A 6,793-nucleotide genomic window follows, 5' to 3' on the forward strand; every position below is an offset into this window, starting at 1 on the left:
AAGAGATAAACAACTACCTGACATTTAGAAGACATCTGAAGGCAGCCCTGTTTAGGGAAGTTTTTAATGTGTGACAGTTTAATGTATTTTTAATCTTTGTTGGAAGCCACCTGGAGTGGCTGGGGAAACCCAGCCAGATGGGCGGGGTACAAATAAATTATTGTTATTGTTGTTGTTGTTGTTGTTGTTGTTGTTGTTGTTGTTGTTGTTGTTGTTATTCCTATGATAATTCAGCTGGAAATACTAAGTGCTGCTCCCTCACTTATATTAAATCTTCTCCCACTTCTTTTCAGCCATTCTCTGCTGATTAATGAGAGAAGAAATCACATTCAAAAATTCATCAAAGCAAAGAGAAAAATTCAGCAAAATTTTAATGGGTGGGGTGTAGGGTTGGACTTACTTTTGAGGGGTTCGTCTCATTCTTCTCAGCTTTTATTTCATACTGCAAATCTTCTCGCCAGCCTTCCTGGACACTTTGAGGAGCATTCTCAGATCAGGAACTGTGGGCAGCTAGGGAGGCTGCAGAGTGCTGGAGAAATGTTCAATGGAAAAGCAAGCACCAACCATCCTTAGCTACCTTGCAACAATGACCCCATATCCACAGAAGTTCTAATGGCTTTCTAAAGCACCCTGACAAGGAAGCAGAAAAGCGAAGGCCTCTTTCATCGGAGAAGAACTGGGTTTTTTTTGGTTTTTTTTACAAAGTGGAGGAGAAGTTGCAGGCCAGCACAACCTTATACAGTGGTACCTCAGGTTAAGTACTTAATTCGTTCTGGAGGCCTATACTTAACCTGAAATTGTTCTTAACCTGAAGCACCACTTTAGCTAATGGGGCCTCCTGCTGCTGCTGTGCCGCCAGAGCACGATTTCTGTTCTCATCCTGAAGCCAAGTTCTTAACCTGAAGCATTATTTCCAGGTTAGCAGAGTGTGTAACCTGAAGCGTATGTAACCTGAAGTGTATGTAACCTGAGGTACCACTGTATAGACTTTTCTAAACAGTAAAATGTCAGCAGGGGACTTTTTGATTGCTGGACTACAACTCCCATGACTCTTAATCATTGGCCATGCTGGCTGGGGTGGGTGGGAAATGGCGTCCAATGACATTCTGTTCTAAGCAGAAATTCGTATTTGTTAGTTACGAGAAATCAGTTGCTTCAAGCTATAAACCTGTATGCGACGTACAATGCAAAACACAGCCTGCCTTAAAACACACCAAAATAAAAGTGACATAATAATAAGGAAGCCTACACCAAGAAAAGCAGAAATCAACACTGGTATATTAAATATTGGCAAATATAACCGACTACTCCTTCACTTGGTTCTTTTCAGCAGCAGACTTGAGAAACAAAATGATACGTGCAACGTTCCTATCTCGCCCTCAGAGCAGTTAAGAAAAATCACTTGGCCCAAACACACAATGCTTTCCAAAGTCCTCCAAGTTCCCTACAGCATAAAGGCTGCCTGACTCATAGCTATGACTCACCAGGAGGAAAGAACAAGGGGTAGGCCTCACTCTATCGGTTGTCACATCAAGGGTGGGGGAATGAATGTTGAGGTCAAGTGGAATTATGTGCTGTGTGGCCACTGGGAAGGGCTGAGAGAGTGGGTTGAAGTAGGACATGGATTGTGTCAAAAGCACTTTCCTGAAGGAAAAAAGGAAACTTAAATCATGCCATTCTTTGGCTCTGGTGGCAATGGAGCTCTGCCTTTTGTAGGAGGGCACAAAAAGAGCACTTCAGGTTAGCCACTTTGTGCGAGAGCCTTGTCTATTTGACAATTCCAAGCTGGAGAGGGATAATAGTTTTTAAAGGAGCTGAAGGCAGTATGAAAGAGCCACTCAGTATTCGAAGGAGCTTCTTCTGGAGATGGGAGAAGCATGGCAGGGTTTTAAAGTGCTACTTTTGTTTTTCACTTTCACTTGTGAATTTTCGGTTAGCAGTATCACACTTACTAATACTATTTGCTGTTGTTGTTGTTGTTGATGATGATGATGATGATGTTGTGGTTGTTCCTTTTCAAAGAGGTTTTGCAGATTTCAGAAGTTCTCCAAACTATGGTCCCATCTGCAGTGTATATTTAAAGCGCTACAGTGGTACCTCTGGTTACGTACTTAATTCGTTCCGGAGGTCCGTTCTTAACCTGAAACTGTTCTTAACCTGAAGCACCACTTTAGCTAATGGGGCCTCTCGCTGCTGCTGTGCCACCGGAGCACGATTTCTGTTGTCATCCTGAAGCAAAGTTCTTAACCCGAGGTACTATTTCTGGGTTAGCGGAGTCTGTAACCTGAAGCGTATGTAACCCAAGGTACCACTGTATATATTTAAAGCAGTATCATGAAGTGCCGTTTGTTATGGGCTCTGATAATTGTTAGGAGCCCCTATTCCCCACACAAAGCTACAATTCTCAGAGTTCCCTGGGAAGAGGGATCGACTGTTAAACCACTATGAGAACTGTGGTTCCGTGAAGGGAATTGAAGTCTCCTAAAAACTTTCAGCAGCAAATAACAAACCACTGTTCCCAGGATTCTTTGGGGGAAACACTTGACTTGGGGAAAGGTGCTATGATATTGCTTTAAATGTATAGCTCAGATGCGGCCTATATTAGACCAGAATATATTGAGGGGTGGGGGGGAATCTAGACCACTACAAGAACATTGAAATATGCCTTGTACCGAGGTCAGGCTGTTTGTGCACTTCACCAAGTATTGTGTACTTTTGGTGGGTAGCAGCTCTCCCAGTTTCACGCAGGGTCTTTCCTTAATTATTATTTTTAAATAATTTTTTAATTAAAAGTTTTCAACATAGAAAACAAGTCAAACTAATCTAAGGAGAAGGAAAGAATAAAGAAAGAGCAACAGAAAGTATTGAATAAAGAAAGAAGAAAGGAAGAAAGAAAGAACAGAACGAAAAGAAAAAGGTAAGGACTCCCATCTGTCAGCACAATAGTTCTTCAAAATAGTTCAGTGTTAGTCTGAATTAGTATTCAGCTACTCCCTCTCTGCTAAGTGATTTTGCAGTCTTCGATCTGGGACTCTCATTAATTCCTTCAATGCAAGAACTCCAAGGAAGATTCTCCAAATAATATTACAATAGTTCTCCTCCGGTCTGGCAGCACAACGTTACCTCCAATATTAGGAAATAAGGCAGAGGTTTTCCCCATAATCTTCTGCTACTTGCTCCTTTTAGTTGCAGATGCCAGTGGTTGAACCTGGAACCTCTGCATGCAACGTGTGTGCTCCACCACTGAGCTACAGGATTGAATTTCCCGGCATACCAGCAACATGGGTGCGCTGAGTCATCATGCCTAAGGATGCTTTTCAGACAGCCACAATTAAAATAGGAACTATGTTAATCCCCATGGTGATTGCTGCTAGTTCAAACAAACCAGGTGGCTGAGAACACACAGTGCCAACCATACCCCTTTGCTACCTGTTTTGTGCGGTACTTGTTCTCACACGTCCAGTTTAGTGTTACCATCACTCCCTAGAACTGAGGAAGGTATAGAAATTCAATTCACTTTGCATCTGAAGATGGATCTACCCAATATGCACTTTCTGAAATGGCAGAGGAACCAAAACGCAGTCATCCTTTGAAATTCACATTTTCCTGAATTTTGCAGGGCAGTTCTCCAGCCAAATGACGTGGTATGTTGGGCAAATTTTACATACAAAAATTGTGTATATTGGGAGAAATTCACAAGGACTTTTTAAAATATATAAAATCTCAAACTGATTTGGAAATAGGGGAAGAACTGAATTTAAGGTTGGAAAAATGAGAAAGTGAAATGGAGAGGTTTTCCCCATCCCTACCAGAAGCACCTTCTGCTCCCCTCTGCCCTCGCCATCCCCACCATGAAGTAACTTTGGCACAGAATTACAACAGGGTCCCATTCCTTCAGAAATACACTGCCCTGGGTTTAATGGGAATTACGGTCTCATCTCCCCATGTGAAAATGTAGATTGTAAGCCTGTCAAGATAGGGTTCTATAGTAATTCTGCCTTGGCAGACTTACAATCGAAATTTACAATTGAAATTTTATTATCCCACTCTGTAAAGTGGCATGAATGCTGATAGTGCTATATAAATAATAACCACCATGATAATAACCATTGGCATAGTTGCTGCACTTAACTGCCCCCCAGGTTCCTCCTGGCCACTGACAAGATATTAGCAGGAATTTACCAGAGCTCTGTTATGCTGGAGGTCACCATGTGGAGGAGGAATTGTGAGGGAATGGTGGGTGCTGAGGTGGGGGCACCATGCCCTTATATTAGACACTTTCCCCTCACCCCCAGTTTTTCAGAATGGATTGGCCTGGGAAATCTAAAATGGCAGCTACCAGCCCAACAGAGCTTTGAAGAGTTCTGATGATAAGTTTTGCCCAGCACTCCCCAAAGAAAAACTGCCCCTAAAACCCAAAGGGCTTTGAAATGAGGGTTTGTGTGTTATTTTTCCCAGTGCTAGATGAAAGGCAACTTAAAACAATGACTTAATGAGAATTGGGCTTTGTGAGAGAGAATATGCCATCCCAGAGCTGTGCTGTGTGTGTCACAAGGGAGCAGTTCTATGGTACATGTATCTATTTATTTTAAAAGTCTTTATATACCGTCAACTCATGTAAAATATCTAGGCAGTGTGCAACAATACGTCCAAGTGCAATAAAAGAAAAAGCATAAAAAACCAATACAAAATTATCATTAAAATGACTGGCAATTCAAAATTCTATTATTTGATGTGCATTACCTTGGCGATGCTTCTGGATCAAAAGGCAGGATATAAATCAAATAATTATACTTAACATTGTAGTTTGAGGAGCACACAGGTCTGGTGGAAGAACAGAACCTTTGGGAAGTGTGCATAGGAGTTCCTTGACTGCTGTTTGAACTTAACAGTTTTTCATGCAATCATGCAGAAGTTTAGATTCCTAATTTTCACACAATCAAATTGAGTGTTTCAAGACAATTCACGTTTTTTTCTTTCCTAATTAAAACACAACCCTGTAGCTGCCTATTATCTTCAGTGTCTCGCTTTGCTGACTCTGTCGTCATGCAACCCAGACAAACAAAATTAGTGCTTTTCATCAGTGGAGCTGGTGCTCTATCACTCCCTCCCATCTCCACCTTCAAAACACAAGCATACAAAATAAGCACAGCCCTGAGAAGAAGCCCCTTTGTTCCTGCAAAGGATCCCTATCACAGGAGTGTTCTGTGCAAGTTTGGGGCTCCGCCTTTCCTAGCCACCCGCAATGCTAACAATCACCACAGCAAAATCAGCAGCGGACAAACAATGGGAGCCGTTATCACAGATCTCTGGCTGCAGCCGTTCCCAGCTGTTTTGATGGCAGAGGCTTTCTGCAATCCCACAGAGAAGCCAAGGACTCTGAAAATGTGCTGATGGAGAGTACATAACTGGTCTTTTTGAGGCATGATCTAGATCTGAACTCTAAACAGCAATTTCCGGCGCACAGTTTTCCCATGCTTGCCAAGAACAAGGATAGGAACCTGAAATGAGAAGGTGGGAGGAATCCAACAGGCTTGGAAGCTACACCTTTTGACTTGGATGCCCAGCCCCTCAGAGGTGCATAGGGTCATCAGGTTGCACCCCAGAGAACTGCTTTCTACCATTACATTTCCCTACACAATAGGCAAAGAGGCAACCACCTGTTCATCTCCTGCTCTTGCTCCACTCTTCTTAAACTGAACATACAAAGCTTGGACCAAGTCTAACCATTAATCCATCTATCTCAGAGATGGTGCACCATTTTTAATCTGAAGGCCCAGCCTTCCAGGGACCACATGCCTAGTTGGAGGTTATCTTCTATTTTAGTTTTTTCCCATATTTTTGTCCTCCATGCCAGCAACTTACCGTATTTTTCACCCTATAGGACGCACCTTCCTTTTGGGGGGGGAATGAATAATAAAAAAAATCCCCCCCAGCCCCGAGCTTCCCCCTACCCCAGCCCCCAAAACAGGCTGCTATCCGCAAGCTTTGTGAGCCCGGCGGCAACTCCCGCTGGGCTTGTAAGGCTTGTGGACATCTGTGTGAAGCACAGGGCGCCCTCCGGAGGGCACCCCGTGCTCCAGGCAGCAGGCTGCTATCCACAGCCTAGGGATCCCTGCGGGAACTCCCGTGGGCTCCCCAGGCTTGCGGATATCTGCCTGAAGCGTGGGGCGCCCTGCTTCAGAGCGCCCCACGCTCCAGGCAGCAAGCTGCTATCCGCAGCCTAGGGAGCCCTGCGGGAACTCTAGCGGGCTCCCCAGGCTTGCTGATAGCTTCCTGAAGCCTGGAGAGCAAGAGGGGTTGGTGCGCACCGACCCCTCTCGCTCTCCAGGCTTCAGCGAAAGCCTGCATTCACCCCATAGGACGCACACAGATTTCCCCTTCATTTTTGGAGGGGGAAAAGTGCATCCTATGGGGCGAAAAATACAGTATTTTGCCAGCAACGAACACTCTACTGCTCATCTTGCCTAGGTGAGTCCTGAAAATCTGCTCGAAGGATAGCAAGAGTAGCAATTTTCAGAAGTTTCTCTTGCTTCATTTGCTCATGCAATGCCATGATTGCTGAAGGCTCACATTTTTTGGCTTCCATTTTGAAAGTGCAAAACAACATTGGGGGAATATTTAATACTTCAAACCACCAAATACTATAATTCCACAGTGTATCACCTGTTTAATATTGTCAGGCATCAACTGTTAAATATATAATATTGAAATAAAATAATGATTGGATGACATATTTGGTGCATATTCAGCAAATATCTCAATATTCAGAAAATATCCAATTAATGATTTC

Source organism: Podarcis cretensis (genome assembly GCF_951804945.1).
Source record: "Podarcis cretensis genome assembly, chromosome: 1".
Taxonomy (NCBI): Eukaryota; Metazoa; Chordata; class Lepidosauria; order Squamata; family Lacertidae; genus Podarcis; species Podarcis cretensis.